The following is an 18,794-nucleotide window of genomic DNA, read 5'->3' as shown; positions in this document are numbered from 1 at the left end:
TTTCCATTAGGATAATAAAGAAAAAAATTATTGGGGAGTGATGAATGGAGGATAGGGAAGGGGAATGGAAAATTTGCTATCACTTTATTTGGAAAGTCAACGTAGTTATATATACCATCAACATCAAGCGTTTTCACTAACATCTGGTGTTCTTCAGGCTTTACAGAAACACTGAGGTCATCAAAAGCATCTTTCAAGTCACCAATCTGAATTCTGTTGCAGTTCATCAAGTTGACAGTTTGGAGGGCAGTACATAAACCTGAAAACACAGGGGGATTCTATAGGTCATATATTTCAATTAATATTATCATTATGATTCCAAAATTAATAAGCCAAACATCCCTTTATTCCAAGCATATTTCCCTGAGATGTTCAGTTATTTTTGTCTCAAACTAAAAAAACTAAGATGACTCAGTTTTGTTTTTGTTTTTTAACTTAACTGCCTTACCAATGAGTTACACAAATCATCATACACTCAAGGTATCAGCTTCTCAAAAGTTAAAATAGGCCATTGCATCTTTTAGGGAAATGTTTCATTGTATATGCATGAGACAGAATTTGGGGCTTACTTCTGTCTATATGAAATAGCCCAAATTTCAGAGTATAAAAATATTAGTCCTGAATTTTCTTCTGCTTATTTTGCTACTGCTTTCATTTTTTGCATATTCTTCATAACTTTCACTCTATTATTAGAAGTCCGCCAAGGAGTGTGGGAGTATTAAGGTGCCCCATTCCCAGCTCTTATCTAAAACCTCTAGGGATTTTCCCTTCTAAATGGGGTCCTTAGGATTAGAGCCAAGCCTCTGTCTGCCTTTTCAATGACTCCCACAAATCATGGTACACTCAAGGTCACTGTTTGGATTATAATCTCTAGTTTATCTAAGAGAATATTTAAAAGGAGGCAAAGTACTGGTACTCAAAAGAATTGCAGGAAAGAGTTGTACTATTTAGTAAGACATTATTAGATAAGACATTTTCCAACAAATCCTAATTCATGAGTGCCTTATTTCTCCAATAAATCCCAGCAGGTTTTTTTTGTAGACATTACAAACTGATTCTAAAATCCACATGGCAGTGTAAAAGTCCTAGAATAGTCAAAACAACTTTTTTTTTTACATTTTTTTAATGTTTATTTTTGAGAGAGAGAGAGCGCGAGAGAGCGAGCGAGCAAGCAGGGGAGGGGCAGGGAGAGAGGGAGACACAGAATCCGAAGCAGGCTCCAGGCTCTGAGCTGTCAGCACAGAGCCTGACATGGGGCTCAAACCCACGAACCATGAGATCATGACCTGAGCTGAAGTCGGACGTTCAACTGACTGAACCACCCAGGTGCCCCAGTCAAAACAACTTTTTAAAAGTAGAACAAAGTTAGAGGGCCAATACTACCTGAATGGTTTCAATGTTTATTGCAAAGCAACAGGAGTCAGACAATGTGGTTTGTGTAAAAACTGACAAAGATTAATAGAACAGAAGAGAGAATCCAGGAAATAAATATATATGTATATTTATATGATTTGTTACAAAACTACAAAGGAATTTCCGTATAGAAAGTATAGAGAAAATACAATCTTTTCAACAGTGGTGCTGGAACAAATGAAGGTCCATATGCAAAAACAAAACAAAACAAAAAGGAACTCTGATCCATACTTTATTCCACATATAAAGATTAACTCAAAATAGATCACAGAGCTAAAATACAAAACCAGAGGTGCCAGGGTGGCTCAGTAAGTTAAGCATCCGACTTCAGCTCAGGTCATGATCTCCCCGTGAGTTTGAGCCCGCCTCAGGCTCTGTGCTGATAGCTCAGAGCCTGGAGTCTTGCTTTGGATTCTGTCGCCCTCTCTCTCTGCCCCTCCCCCACTTGTGCTTTCTCTCTCTCTCTCTCTCTCTCTCTCTCTCTCTCTCTCTCTCTCAAAAATAAATAAAAATATTAAAAAAATATTTTTTAATGCAAAACCAAAACCCATAATACTTTTAGAAGAAAATATAATAAAACATTTGTAACCTTGGGTGAGGCAAAGATTTCATACATGTGACACCAAAAGCACAATATATAAAAGAAAAAAAAAACTAATTAACTGGACTTCATCAAAATTAAAACTAATGCTCTTGACACTTAAGAAAATGAAGACACTCAGAGAAAAATGTGCTCAGTAGAAGACTCGGAGAAAATATTTGCTAAGTATATATCTCATAAAGGACATGTATCCAGAATACAAACAGAAATACAAAAAAACCCATCCAACTTTATTTTTTTTTATTTTTTTTTAACGTTTATTTATTTTTGAGACAGAGAGAGACAGAGCATGAACAGGGAAGGGTCAGAGAGAGAGAGGGAGACACAGAATCCGAAACAGGCTCCAGGATCTGAGCTGTCAGCACAGAGCCTGACGCAGGGCTTGAACTCACGAACCGTGAGATCATGACCTGAGCCGAGTCGGACGCTTAACCGACTGAGCCACCCAAGCGCCCCAAAACCCATCCAACTTTTTAATTTTTTTTTAACGTTTATTTATTTTTGAGACAGAGAGAGACAGAGCATGAACGGGGGAGGGGCAGAGAGAGAGGGAGACACAGAACTGGAAGCAGGCTCCAGGCTCCGAGCCATCAGCCCAGAGCCCAACGCAGGGCTCGAACTCACGGACCGTGAGATCATGACCTGAGCTGAAGTCAGACGCTTAATTGACTGAGCCACCCAGGCGCCCCCCCATCCAACATTAAAAAAGATCTGTACAGACACTTTATAAAGATACACAGATGACAAATAAGCACATGAGAAGATGCTCAACATCATTAATCAGTGAGGAAACACAAATTAAAACCACAATGAGATACTACTACACACTTATTAGAATGATTAAAATTAAAAAGACTGACTCCACCAAGCACTCCCAAGGATATGGAGGAATTGGACCTCTTCATACACTGCTGGTGGAAATGTAAAATGGTGTGGCCACTCTGGAAACCAGTTGGCAGTTTCTTAAAAAGTGAAACATACACCTACCATGTGAACCAGCCAATCTTTGGTAACTACTCAAGAGAAAGGAAAGCATATATTCATACGATGAATATTGTTGTACACAACTGTTCATAACAGCTTTATTTATAAGAGCCCCAAACTGGAAATAGCCTAACGAGCCGCACCAGGTAAGTAGATAAACTTCAGTGTATCAGCAAAATGGAGTGCTATGCCAGTAATAAATGACAATGAACTGCTGATACATCCTACGTGGATGAATCTCAAAATAATTATGCTGAATGAAAGCATCTAGCAAAAAAGAATATACCCATTTTATAAAAGTCTGGTAAATGCCAATGGATCTATACTGGCAAAAAGCAGATCAGTCGTTGCCTACGGATGAGGAAGAGGATGGGAAAAAGGCAGGAGAGATTACAAAGGAGCATGAGGCAGTTTTGCAGGTCAGGGATGTGTTCATTACCTTGATTGTGATGACAGATTTATAGGTGTGTGCATATGTCAAACTGTGTACTTTTAATTATAAAAATATACAGCTTTTGAATATCATTTATAGCTCACAATACTGTTTAATAATAACAAAAGGCAATGGGAAATATGACCCACCTTCAAATTCAGGAGCTGGCTTATTTGTGTTCAAAGCCTCCAAAATTTGTTTGAGACTTACTTCACTATTTTCTAAAAAGTAAAGTATAAGGATTATAAAATGGCAAGGTGTCAATATTAATAATCATCATTAAAATAACCATGACAGGGAATGGTGTGTGTGTGGGGGGGGGGGGTGGGGGGGGGGAGGGGACAAATTTTGTTAATGTCTGAAAATTAGCCAGATAAAAACTAATCAATTTAAAATAATTTTACCACGAATCTATTCCCTTAAAACAAGAAAAAATTCTAACGGTATTATTTGTCTTAATTAAATATTGATGTATACATTTTACAAATGTGATGCCAGACAGAGGGTGACTCTTAAAAATATTTCCAAGAGTAAAAAAATATTAATTTTAATTTGTTCTCAGTATGCCCACATTCTCATTATGTTTCTAAGACCTAGTTTATCTAAAACATACATATATAAAACATATCCCAAGCACACAGTAAAACTAGGACTTCAACAGAGATTGTTCTTTTAAAAAGGACTCACCATCAATAGATGCTTGACCCAGAATTTCCTGGAACGTCTTGTTGCTTAATAGAATTCTAGCCTTCCGGAGTTGGGACCTCAGCTCATTTATAGGCATCTTATCATTTCTGATCTTATCAAGAGTTGTAATCTCTTTAAATAAATCTGTAAACATGTCAAGAATAGAGAAGTGATGAGGAAGTTGAGGCAAAGCCCTTTTTTAGACTTAACACCCTAACCTGCACAGAGTAGATGCATTACAAAAGGAATTCTGAGTTAGAGGGCTTTCAAAACATGTCAGTGGGCTCTGTTTTCAGAAGTCACTTAAACAATAAGCAAAATTTAACATACCCCTAGCCAGCTAAAAGTTGAGTTTCTGCAACATTTTGTAGAAGTTTGCTTTTATTTATTAACTATTTCTCCTCAAAGGTTTTTCTACTACATGCTCCAGTCTTTCATAGACTGTAAAGCATTTCAAGAACAGCTTGATAATAAATAGCTCTTAGAATGAAGTCAAATATCAAAAATAGAACCCAGCTAGTTGGCAAAAGGAAAACTGAAAAATATAAATCTGTTATACTCTGAAAAACAGTCACACCCTCTCCTAGGCATTAGAAAGCCTCTCTTTCTTGCTAGCCTACCTACTAGTATTACATGCAGTAAATCCTTTTTTTTTTTTTTTTGTACTTTTTTTTAACGTTTCACTATAGGTGAGAAAAAGAAGCATATGGAAATTATCGGAGGTGAGAGAAAATTGTATTAGATTCACCAGGGGAGAAAATGTGTACCTTATACTGGAGCATATACTGAGACAAACTATTTTGCTTTAAGAAAGCATATTCTAGGAATGTAATTCTAAATAATTCATTACAGTCAAAGCACAGATTAAATATGATAAGGAATAAGAAAGCAGATTATAACATCTTGATACAGCAAAGAAAACTTAAGGAATTAAAAATACAGGGGAAAACAAACTATATTTTAGAAAAAGAATACCATTGAATGATCTTAGAAATTTACTTTTAATTTTCATTCTTTTACTATACTTACTATTGAATGGTGTTGATGGTTTAGGTGAATTAATGAAAACATCAATTACATCTTTTAAGATCTTTTTACTTTCTGCAAAGTTAAGAAATAAAATGGAATTTAAATAGATTTTAAGCTCATTAAAGCAGGGATCTGGGGCGCCTGGGTGGCTCGTTGGTTAAGCGTCTGACTTCGGCTCAGGTCATGATCTCACAGTCTGTGGGTTTGAGCCCCGCATCGGGCTCTGTGCTGACAGCTCAGAGCCTGGAGCCTGCTTCCGATTCTGTGTCTCCCTCTCTCTCTGGCCCTCCCCTGCTCATGTTCTGTCTCTCTCTGTCGCAAAAATAAATAAAAACATTTAAAAAAAAAAAAAAAAAAAAAAAAAAAAAAAAGCAGGGATCTGGTATTGTTTCAATTTCATTCAGCTTTCAAACTTCTGTGACCATAATGCATGGTAAGAAATACACTTAGATTATGAGCATGTGCGTGTGCGCGCACACACACACACGTACACACACACAAAAAGGGAATGCAAGGAAACACAATCTGGGAATTGCAAGGTACAGTTAGGATTCAGACCTCCCCATCCCCTGCCCCGAGGCAGGTCATAAGACACTCATGTGAGAGATGCCCTTGCTATACCCAGAGGGAGGGTGCATCCTTATCTCTGAAGACTGAGGGTTGGAGGGACACCAAGAGGAATCTGAACGAACAGACCTTACTAAGTTTCCCCTGGTTTACCACGCTCAGCTCATCTCATTTTGTCCTATCACAGTTTTCTACCACTTTCCACCCTTCATCAAAGCTAACACCAAAACATTCAGCTTTAACAACTCCTTATGAATATTCCCCTTTCATGTAAAATTTATATTAACTTTGAATGCTTTTCTCTTGTTGATCTGTCTCTTGTTACAGAGCTCCAGCTGGGAACCTAGAAGGGCAGAAGGAAAAGATTGTTTTCCCACTCCTACAGAAGCCTGCTTCAGGGGTCATAGGCTGGTAGCCCACAGACTGAATATAGCTGAGAGTCAGTCATGTCCATTGTCCTAGGGAGTGGTGGGGTTTTCTTTCCATTTGAATTTAACTATCTTCATCTAGGACACATGCTCTCAAGTTACCTTACAGTCCACACCCCTTCCTTTTGTCTTACAGCCAACTCATTTTATTAATTTTGCATTACGTGCCTGGCTACCGCAGGCATTTGAGTTAGCGGACTCTGCAGAGCCTGATTCAAAAGTTACCCTTCTCTATTGAAGTCTATTGTAATTTATCTAAATGGCAAATATTGGAGCTATGGCACTATACCTTTTGAAGTGGCAGGATAATTTGACCCATCTTTCCTATTCGAAGCAGTTAGCTTGGCCTTAAATATTTCCTCACTCCTGAGATTTTTGTAGACTGAGAGTTTTGGTAGGGACTATGTTTGCAAAAGCCTAGAATCATTGAAGAAAATATGCCAAATGCCTAAATAGAGAGGAAGAGTTTGTCTGGAGACAGAGACAGAAGGAAAGAGAGGGACAGGGAGGGGTTGAGAGACTAGAGGTTTGATGGGAAAGAGTGAGAATTACCCTGTGGGAGCTTCCCTTCACACAGATGCAGGATTACCACAGGCTCCAACAACAAAGCATCAGTAGAAACACAATGCAAGGAAGTTTTAAAAGCTCTTCCTCTGTCTCCCACATTATGGTGTGACTTTGGAATGGGAGAGGGTGCCAGTAATCAACCACCCTGCCCCCAGGGTCTGATTTAATTTAATTGAAAGAAAAAAATGATTTCAATTTCTGGTATTTAGTAGCCAGATATCTGGATCAGCCCTCCTACTAAAAACAACTAAAAATTCTAAATAAAATTATTGCTATAAAAAAAAAAGTCTTGGGGCGCCTGGGTGGCTCAGTCGGTTAAGCGTCCGACTCCAGCTCAGGTCATGATCTCACAGTCCGTGAGTTCGAGCCCCGCGTCGGGCTCTGTGCCGACAGCTTGGAGTCTGGAGCCTGTTTCAGATTCTGTGTCTCCCTCTCTCTTTCTGACCCTCCCCGACTCATGCTCTGTCTCTCTCTGTCTCAAAAATAAATGTTAAAAAAAAAAATTTAAAAAAAATCTTGAATTCATCAATGTGTTGCCAAGAAAGTAAGAAATTCCCAGACCAAACAACTGATGAAAGGCTGTAATCCAGAAACACGGCGACTGTTTTTACCCAAAGAGTGTTTGCCAAAGACAAAACAAAACAAAATTGGATGAATTTTAGTTTGTAGTTTCAAAGGCTCAGACAAAGCCTAAGTTCCTCCCAAAGTGGAGGGGAACGTGGGGTGGTTATCCTCAATTTACAAAAATGTTTCTCTAGATTTCAAGACCCAGAAAAAAATATCAAGAATAAGAAAACGTTCCTCCTTTATAGATAATTTGACTTTTCTCTCTAGCTACCTTTAAGATTTTTCTTTCTCTTTGGTATGTCACAGTTTCATCATGATAACCCTATGTATGGATTTCCTTTCATCCTATGTGGGATTCACTGGAATTCTTGTATTGGTAGGTTTAGGTCTTTCTCATTCTGGAAAATTCTCAGCTATAGTTCTCCAAATATTTTCTCTGCAACCACTCTGTCTCTTCTCTCCTGTGTGGCTATATATCACATCTTTTCATTCTTTCTTTTTCTAGCTTTACTGAGATATAACTGACATGTAACATTATATTAGTTGTAACTAATATATAACGTAATCAGATACACATATATATTTCAAACTGATTGCCACAATAAGTAGACCTCTTCATTCTGCCTTCCTTTTAGCTTCTTCTTCTTCTTTTTTTTAATGTTTATTTATTTGGGGGAGAGAGAGAGAGTAGGAGATGTGCAGAGAGGGAGACAGAGGATCTGAAGAGGGCTCCATGTTTACAGCAGTGAGCCCAATGCAGGGCTCTAACTCACAAACCACAAGATCATGACCTGAGCAGAAATCTGATACTCAATCAACTGAGCCACCCCAGCGCCACTAACCTCTTTCCTATATTCCAACTCTGTCTTTCTATGCTGCATTCTGTATAATTTCTTCAAACTCCTTTGCACTTCATATTTCTCTCTTCACCTATGTTTAATCTGCTAATATTGTTGTCTGCTAATTAATTTTAATTATTATATTTTTAATTTCTTTAAGTCCTGTTTCTTTCTTTTCAAATTTTAGTTTCCCTTACATGTTTTCAAATTTATCTTTTTTTAGAAGAGTACAGAAAGAGTGAAATTAAAAGAATAGAAAATACATATATATCCAAAAATATACTGTATTGCATATTCGCAGGTTGCTCAGAGAGTAAATCTTAAAATTTCTCAACATAAGAAAAAAACCCCTTTTTAACTATGCATGGTGACGTGTTAACTAGATCTATCGTTGTGATCATTTCATTCTCTATGTGAAATATATATACAAAATGTCACAAAATCAATGGTAGAGAAGAAAATGATACAGATGAAAACATAAATTGAGGAAACAATAAACACGATAGAGAGGATCAGAAAGCCAGGAATTAGTTAAGAGTTATTAAAATTGACAAACCGCTAGCATAAATGACCTAAAAAGAAAAAAGATGGGGCGCCTGGGTGGCTCAGTAGTCAAGCGTCTGACTTCGGCTCAGGTCATAATCTCGTGGTCCATGAGTTTGAGCCCCGTGTCAGGCTCTGTGCTGACACCTTAGAGCCTGGAGCCTGCTTCAGACTCTGTGTTCCCTCTCTCTGACCCTCCTCCACTCTCTCTCCCTCAAAAATAAATAAAAACATTTTTAAAAATCTTTAAAAAAGAAGTATCTGATTTTATTTATTTTTTAAAATGTTTGAAACATCTTTTTAAACATTTTTAATGGTTATTTATTTATGTTTGGAGGAAGAGAGAGAGGGAGAGAACAGGGGAAGGGCAGAGAGCAGAGAGAGAGAGAATCCCAGGCAGGCTCCGTCCGTCAGTGCAGAGCACTGTGAGATCGTGATCTCAAACCGTGAGATCATGACCTGAGCCAAAATCATGAGTTGGACGCTTAACTGACTGAGCTACCCAGGCACCCCAAGAAGTATCTGATTTTAAAACCTGGATAAAAACAGTACTTGTTTCTACTAGTCTTCTCCAAATAAAGAAGAGTATCCACACACTTTCCAAAAGGGTTACAACAATTCTCAGTAACCAGTTTATAAACATAGCAGTCCCATAACAATCTTCCTAAACCTATGGTATTAGTATTCTTAAAAAAAAAAAAAAAAAAATGAGCCAGCATGAACACGTATAGTCTAAACAGGAAAACTGAGAGGTAACTCAAGAACTCACCATCTGTTTCAGAGTTCAGTAACACCTCAGGTTTTTCTTCATTTAAAGGTTTCTCCAGGCCCTCCAACGCAGATAAAAGGTCTGTAACTTCAACTTTCCTATCAAAGACACTATTAACAACGTTACATGCATCTTCTATTCCTAAACAGAGACATGACAAAATACAAAGATATCTAGTTGGTCAGTCTATCCAGAGAAGCACATAACAACTTGATTTGGGTGAGATGTATTCATTTTCTAGAATACCCAGTCTTGAGAGATTTTGCCTCTCTGAAATATTCTCCAAACTGAAAGCTCTACAACATTTATAGGTTTACAATGCTTATATCAGAAAACAAGACACACTGAAATAGTTTACCTTACTAGTTCAACACAGGAAGGTAAACAAAACAACAAAATACCAAAATTATCTCTAAGAAAATAGTGCCATGATGGGGAAACAAAAGGGGGCACTTGGGTGGCTCAGTCAGTTAAGTGTCTGACTTTGGCTCAGGTCTTGATCTCACGGTTTGTGAGCTCGAGCCCCACATCAGGCTCTGTGCTGTCAGCGCAGAGCCAGCTTCAGATCTTCTGGCACTCTCTCTCTCTGCCCCTTCCCTACTCATGCTCGCTCACTCTCTCTCTCTCAAAAATAAATAAACAAACATTTAAAAAAAGGCAGCCCTTTCTGTCTTTATCTAAACATTTGGAAAGAATGACAGTGTTGTTGATGACATGCCAATAATTTGTTGCTTTACTAACTCAAGTGTTATTCATTTATATCTTTTAATCTCCCTTGTATCCAAGTTACAACTGTCTTCTTTATTATGTCCTCCCTATTTTTTCCCCTTCATCATACTTCCTAAAGAGTTCTTTATTAGTCTTTTGAAAGAACCAACTTTTGGTTATATGGATAAGTGCGTGTGTGTGTGTGTGTGTGTGTGTGTGTGTGTGTGTGTGTTCTATTTCACTAACTTCAACTTTCCACTTTGTTAGCTCCTGACTAGCACTTTTCAGGGGGATTGTACTGCTCTTTTGTTGTTTATGCTGCTGGTTAGCTCTGTAAACTGAACGTTTAAGATAAATTGTTCTGGAGGCGCCTGGGTGTCTCAGTCGGTTAAGCGTCCCACTCTTCATTTTGGCCCAGGTCATGATCATGTCAGCTGCGCTGACAGCAAGGAGCCTGCTTGGGATTCTGTCCTTCTCTCTCTCTGCTCTTCCCCCCCGTCATATGCACTCTCTCTCCAAAAATAAATAAACTTAAAAAAAGATAAATTATTTTTGATATTTCTTGTTTTCTAATAAAAGCATTTAATGCTATAAAATATCCTGTAAGATTGTTTTGGTCACACTCTACACGATTTGATACATAGTGCTTTCACTGTCATCATTTCTAAAATCTTTCAGGTTTCTTTTATTCTTCCACCAAGGAATTACTTACAAGGCAATTTGTTTTTCATCTTAAAAGCAACACTTTTCCTTTCTTTCACAAATAATTTTAATGTCACAACATCATGGTCAGACTATGTGGTCTGAATGACTTCTGATTTTCAGAATTCACTGAAATTTTTATTTGTGGCTTAAATACATCATCTATTTTTGTGGATATTCCATAAGTATTTGAAAAGAATGTGTATGTTTTTAGCATACAGAGTACTCTAATCTGTTTCTGAAGTCAACTTTGTTAATATTGTCACTTCAATCTCAATCTCTTTCTCAATTTCTTTCAATCCGTCTATTTCAATCTTATCTATTTAGAATTCAGTGTTTACCTGGAAATAGATATAAATATGGTTGTGTTTTATGGGCATTAGTAGAAATCCAACTTATATAAAGCATTCTTTGTTATACACGTATTCCATTTTTTCCTTTCTTCATGGAACCGTATTATTACTGAGGTCTCTCTCTGGTGCAAATGTAAATCTAGTTTACTGTTATGACGTGTATGTATGGACCATATTTTATTCAACCATTTCCCAAATCATGGACTCATAGATTGTTTTCATTTCTTCCCTCCCATAATGTTGCAGGGAGCATCCCTGTACATGTCTCTACAAGAAACTTCTCTGGGCTATTTATCTGACAATAGAATTATTGGATCATAAGAAATATGCATACTGAATTTGACAAGTACTGCTAGATTGCAATCTGGAATGCTGTACCATTTTACCTACTCACTAGCAATTTGCGAGTATTGCCAACTCTCTTCATACACATATTTAGCTATGTGGGTTTCTCCTCCTGTATACTAAGTCTTATATCCTTACTTATTTTTCCAATTGATTTCTTTCTTTCTACTGTTGATTTGCAGAATTCCCTTATATTTGAGATATTAATTTTTTGTTAGTTATCTTGTAATTATCTTCTTCCAGTCTGTTACATGTTTTAGAGTCCTTCATTTACCAGAAATCCTTAATTTTGATGTGATCAAATCCTTTTTTACCCCATGGTTGTGCTTTTGGGGAGTAACATCTTTAAGAAGGCATCCATAACCACAAGGCACAATAGTTTTTCTTGCATTTTCTTCCAACAGCTTTATAGTTTAATCTTTGAGATCCATTTTAACATTCATTTGATTCTTTGAAGGTTATTTTTGTATATGGTATGACATAGGGATTCTACTTCATTTTCTCTGCATTGTAAGGCAATTTTCTCAAATCAGAAGCTAAATAATACATCTTTTCCCCCACTAACTGATGATGTCATTTCTATCACATTCCGAGTTCCCATTAATAGAAGTCTCTACTGGGTTCCATATTGTGATGCACTGGTCTATTTTCACAGGTCTATATTAAAACAGCATTATGCTATGTACTAACATGTGACAAAGCAAGATCTTTATCTTTTTTTTTCCCAAAAGGGTCTTAGCTATTCATAGATCTATAATCTTCTATAATGAATATAGCATTAATTTGTCAAGGTTCCCACCAAACTTATCCTGAGATAGTGAGTGGAACTGCATTCCAAGTACAGATTATTTAGAGAGAATCCACTTATTTCAATACTTCTTTTAAAACCCCAGTTTTAGGACTACAGTTCTCAATCTCAATGTCTGTGGTCCAAGGCTGTTTTAGTGTCCCCATGATAGAACTGTGCTGAAATTTCAAAACAAACCGAAAAAAGTTAAGCATTTAGCCAGTGTTTTTCACAAGGAGATAGAGAGCAAATGTAAAAAAATATATATATGAAGAAATAAACAAGAAAGATAAGAATACAGAGGGGAAAAGTCATTAGATGTGATTTAAAAAAGCAAACCTGTTACTTTGATTATAAGATGGATAACCCCATCAGCATTAGTGAGGACAAAAGAAAGAATATAGCAATAAAACACATGACAAGGAAGAAAGAGAGACAACAGAAATTTTTTTAAATAATTCAAGAATATTACAGTATGGAAAATATGCATCTATGTGTGAAAACCTAGAGTTTACAACATGAACTGAGTTTAAATGAGAAAATGCATAAAAGGGGGGTTTGGTAGAGTATATATAAAGTCTATATACACACATACCTATACATACACCAACCCCCAAAAATGAAGTTTCTGTTCATATGCATTTTGAATTTCATACTTACTGTGGCACTCGATAAATTCATCACTGTTGTTCAATTCTCTGATGAAATCCTTAAAACTCACCACTTCATCTTTTTTTAAAAAAGAAAAAAAGAAAGAATTTAGGTATTATTGTAAAAAGGACCATTTGATGTTATAACACCAGAGCTATAAACACAAAAATAATGGAGAGGACTGGTAATCCTATTGTGACACATGTGATATGCAGAATAGACCTAAAATAAAGCTGTCAGAGATGCACTTTGAACATCAATTCCTCTGATAAAAACCCGTAAATTGATAGACAAGAAACAACTTTTAATTTCTCTTTTAAAAGATATATGGCAGTATATTTCCTTTGGCATTTAGAGTGAAACTTCTGAAATATGCAAAATTTGTTATTTTAAATTGAAATAATTACTCACCGTTAGGATTAGTGTTATCCAAAGTCTCCTTTATTTTATCATCTGTTAGATAGATTCCAATGGCATTTAAATTTTGCTGAAGTACAGGAATGTCTTTAAGTTCATTTTTGTAAATGTTGATGTTGTAAAATTGATTTTTATTTCCTGGGAAGAGATAATCACCTTCAGTTAGAAAGGAATTTTCATGTTTCTCCTTTATATTTTAATTTTTTTTAATGTTTATTTATTTTTGACAGAGAGAGAGAGAAAGACAGAGCATGAGCTGGAGAGGGGCAGAGACAGAGGGAGACACAGAATCTGAAGCAGGCTCCAGGCTCTGAGCTGTCAGCACAGAGCCTGACACGGGGCTCGAACTCACAGACCGCGAGATCATGACCTGAGTTGAAGTCAGACGCTCAACCGACTGAGCCACCCAGACACCCGTCTCCTTTATATTTAAAAAAAAGTGGGGAAAAAAATCTCCCAAGATATAAAATTATACTTAAGAGAAAAGGCAGTATTTGTATTTATTTATGTACCTACAATAATTTAAAATAGGTGACAATAGGTACACAGAAATGTATAAATATAAGTAAGGAAACTGGGGGAAAGAAACAGAAGAGCAGCAAAAATAAGACAAAAGAGAGCAACAGACAAAGTACATTTCATAAGGTCATATACATTAAATTTTGCAACAATATCAAATGTGCATGCATCTAACAAGAGCCTTCCAAATATAGCAAAAACTTGCAGAATTAAAGGGAGGAATGCATGAACCCATAATCAGAACTGCAGATTTGAAAATCTTGCACTTAGTAATTAATAGAACAACTAGAATAAACATCAGGAAGAATTAAGGGCGCCTGGGTGGCTCAGTCAGTTAAGTGTCTGACTTTGGCTTAGGTCACGATCTCACAGTTCATGAGTTAGAGCCCTGTGTTGGGCTCTGTGCTGACAGCTCAGAGCCTGGAGCCTGCTTTGGATTCTGTGTTTCCCTCTCTCTCTGCCCTTCCCCTGCTCGTTCTCTCTCTCTCTCTCTCTCTATCTCTCTCTCTCTCTCTCTCTCTCTCTCCCTCCCTCCCTCCCTCTCTCTCTCAAAAATAAATATTAAAACAAAAAAAATTTTAATGTTTAAAAAGAATCAGAAATTAGAATATCCAACAAAACTAGCAAACAATCTAACCAAATGATATTTATAGAACACTACCCAACAACTACAGAATATACATTCTTTCAAGTGCACATGGAATATTCACCTAGGTAGACCACATGCTAGTCTTTGAACCAAATCTTAATGAATTTAAAAGAATTTAAATTGTACGAAATAAATTCTCTGACCAAGGTGTATTACATTAGAAATCAGTAACAAGATCCCTAGCACATGTCCAAATATTTGGAAATTAAATAATATAGTTCTTTAATTTTTTTAATGTTGATTTATTTTTGAGAGACAGAGAGAGGCAGAGCGTGGGTGGGAGAGGGGCAGACAGAGAGGGAGACACAGAATCCGAAGCAGCTCCAGGCTCTGAGCTGTCAGCACAGAGCCCGACACGAGGCTCCGACCCAGGAACCATGAGATCATGACCTGAGCCGAAGTCGGACACTTAACCAACTGAGCCACCCAGGTGCCCCTAAATAGTACATTTCTAAATAACTCATGTTTCAAATGAGATATCACAAGGTAAATTAGAAAATATTTTAAATAAGTGATTATCAAATCACAACATATAAAATTTTGTGAGATGCTGTGAAAGTGCTCAGAGGGAAATTTGTAGTTTTAAATGCTGGAAAGGTATAAAATCAGTAGTACAAAAAGTAGTGGTATGAAATTCTTTTTTCTTAATGTTTATTTTTGAAAGAGAGAGAGCGCGCCCGCGAGCATGAGTAGGGGAGGGGCAGAGAGAGATGGAGACACAGAATCCAAGGCAGACTCCAGGCTGGCACGGGGCTTGAACTCACGAGCCGTGAGATCATGACCTGAGCCAAAGTCGGACGCCTAACCGACTAAGTCATGCAGGCACCCCTGAAACTCCTTTTTAAAAAATTCTTTTTTAGAGTTGTATAATACTCTACTGTACATAGAAACTAAAGTTTATTCAACTAACCTCCAATGTTTATACATTAAGTATTTTCATTCTTTTGCCATCTCAAATAATTCTGTAATGAATAATCTTATGTATCTATATTTTCACATTGTTGGAAGGTATCTTCAGGGAAAATTCCTAGAAGCAGGATTGCTGGGTCCAAAGGTAAAGGCATATGTAGTTTTGTTAGACATTGCCAAATTCCCTCCATTAGACTGGTAGCATGTTAAACGCCCACCAGCTATAGGTAAACGTCTTTTTCTCTACAACCTAACAGTTGTGAAGGTTTTCAATTTTTGCCAATCTAATGGGTGAGAAATTGTATGTCCATTTCAATTTGCATATTTCTTATTATGAGTAAAATCAAACATCTCTTAATATGTTCATAAGCCATTTAAGATCTTTTTTATGATTTATATATCCATGACTTTTGCCCATTTTTCTATTTTTCTTCTGTGATATACATTATAGTTTCTACCATATTGTTATTTGTTCTTTGACTTTACCTATGATATTGTATTAATAGATAAAATTGTTTTTTTTTTAAATTTTTTCCAAGATGGATGTCAGAGAGCTTACTGCCTATGTTTTTTCCTAGATTTTTTTTAAACGTTAAAAAAATTTTTTTAACATTTTTCATTTGTTTTTGTGAGACAGAGAGAGAGAGAGAGAGAGAGAGAGCGAGCATGAGCCGGGGAGGGGAGGAGAGAGAGGGAGACACAGAATCCGAAGCAGGCTCCAGGCTCCGAGCTGTCAGCACAGAGCCCGACGCCCACAGACCGCGAGATCATGACCTGAGCCAAGCCAGACACTTACCTGAGTCACCCAGGCGCTCCTCTTCCAGGAGTTTTATGGTTTCAGGTCTTACAAGAGCAAGTGTTTAATCATAGTCTAAGATAGGAATCCAGTTTCATTCTTTTGCATGTGGTTGTCTAGTTTTCCCAACACCACTTATTGAAGAATCTGTCCTTTCCCCACTATATATTCTTGCCTCGTTTGTCATAAATGAATTGACCGTATATGCAAGGGTTTATTTCTGAGCTCTCTGTTCTGTTCCACTGATGTCTGTTTTTATGCCAATACCATAGAGTTTTGATTACTATACTTTTGTAATAAAGTTTGGAATCAGAAAGTATGATGGCTCCAGCTTTGTTCTTTCTCAAGATTGCTTTGGCTATCAGGGTTTTCTATGGCTCCATACAAATTTTAGGATTGTTTGTTCTAGGTGTGAAAAATGCCATTGGAATTTTGATAGGGATTGCATTGAGCCCGTATATCGCTTTGGGTAGTATGGACATTTTAACATTATTAATTCTTTGACTCCACAAGCATGGAATATCTTTCCATTCATTTGCATCATCTTCAATTTCTTTCTTCAATGTCTTATAGTTTTCAGTGTACAGGTCTTTCACCTCCTTGGTTAAATTTATTCTTAGGTATTTTATTCTTTTCAATGCAATTGTAATGGGATAGTTTTCTTAATTTCTTTCTGATAGTTTATTAGCAAATAGAAATGCAACTGGTTTTTCTATTTGATTTCATATGGTGCAACTTTACTGAATTTGTTTATTAGTTCTAACAGTTTTTTTTTAATAGGGCCTTTAGGGTTTTCTACATATAATATTGTGTTATCTGCAAATAGTAACAGTTTTATTTCTTTCTTTCCAATTTGGATGACTTTGTTTCCTTTTCTTGCCTAATTGTTCTCGGTAGGACTTCCAATACTATGAACACAAGTTGAGTAAAAGTAGTGAGAAAAATTACGGCATAGGGAATATAGTCAATAACACTGTAATAACATTTTATTGTGACAGATGATAACTACACTTATCATGGTGAGACGTGAGCAATACATAGAATTATTGAATCACTATGTTGTATGCCTGAAACTAATATAACATTTTATGTAAACTATATTTTAGTAAACAAAACAAAACAAAAAAACTGGCAAGAATAGGCATCCTTGTCTTGTTCCTGATCTTAGAAGAAAAGCTTTCAGTTTTTCCCCATTGAGCATATATGTGGCCTTTCGTATATGGCCTTCATTAAGCTGAGGTATGTTTCTTCTGTACACACTTTGTTGAGAGGTTTTTTTTAATCATAAATGGATGTTATCTATCATAAATTGATGTTTGGCAGTTTCTATCAATTTAAATATATATCCCAGCAATCCCATTTCTAGGTATTCAACTAGGAGAAATGAAAATATATGTCCACACAAATACCTGTACATAAATATTTATAGCAGCTTCACTCATAATCACCAAAACCCAGGAAACTTCAATAGTTTATCAATTGGTAAATATACAAACATTACATTCATGTAATGGAATAATACTCATCAATAAAAATAAACACACTGCATGCAAAAAGTTGATGAATGTAAAGTATAATATGCTATGTGAAAGAAGCCAGACTCAAATGAGCTTCATATGTTATGATTCCATTTACATGACAACCTAGAAAAGGCAAAACTTTAGAGTCAAAGAATAGATCAGGGGTCACCAGGAATGAGGGTTAGCGAAATGGATGGACTACAAAAGGACACAAAGAAACTTCTGTGGTGATACAGTCTATGTGCTGTTTAGTAATGGTTACATGACATTATTTTTAAGAATTCAAAAAACAATATACCTAAAAAAAGGTGAATTTTACTACACGCAAGTTATACTGCAATAAATATAAATTTGCTCCTCAAAAATATAGTCAAGAGAGTAGTTGAGAATACATAAAAACAGAAAAGATAGGTATAAAATCCACTTTGCTAGGTTGGTCAAAAGTTTTAAAGTTGTCTTCTTTTTATTTTTCAAATTTTTATTCAAATTCTAGTTAGTCAACATATAGTGTACTATTGGTTTCAGTAGAATTTAGTGATTCATCACTTACATATGACACCCAGTGTTCAACGTAACAAATGCCCTCAATACCCATCATCCTTTTAGCCCATCCCCCGCCCACCTCCTTCCACCAACCCTCAGTTTGTTCACTATAGTTAAGACTCTTCATATGGTTTGCTTCTCTCTTTCCCCCACCTTCCCCTATGTTCATTCGTTTTGTTTCTTAAATTCCACATGTGTGAAATCATAGGTATTTGTCTTTCTCTGCCTGACTTATCTCACTTAGCATAATCCAGTCTGGTTCCATCCACATTGTTGCAAATGGCAAGATTTCATTCTTTTGATGGCTGAGTAATATTCCATTACATATACATATACATGCACCATAACTTCTTTATTCATTCATCAATCCATGGACATTTGGGTTTTTCCCATAATTTGGCAATTGTTGACAATGCTGCTATAAACATCAGGGTGCATGTGGCCCTTCAAATTAGTATTTGTATACCT

Source organism: Panthera onca (genome assembly GCF_046562875.1).
Source record: "Panthera onca isolate mPanOnc1 chromosome E1 unlocalized genomic scaffold, mPanOnc1 haplotype 2 h2.Chr16_ul_8, whole genome shotgun sequence".
NCBI classification, from domain to species: Eukaryota; Metazoa; Chordata; class Mammalia; order Carnivora; family Felidae; genus Panthera; species Panthera onca.
The sequence above is the reverse complement of the archived record's forward strand: the minus strand, read 5'-3'. Positions refer to the sequence as shown.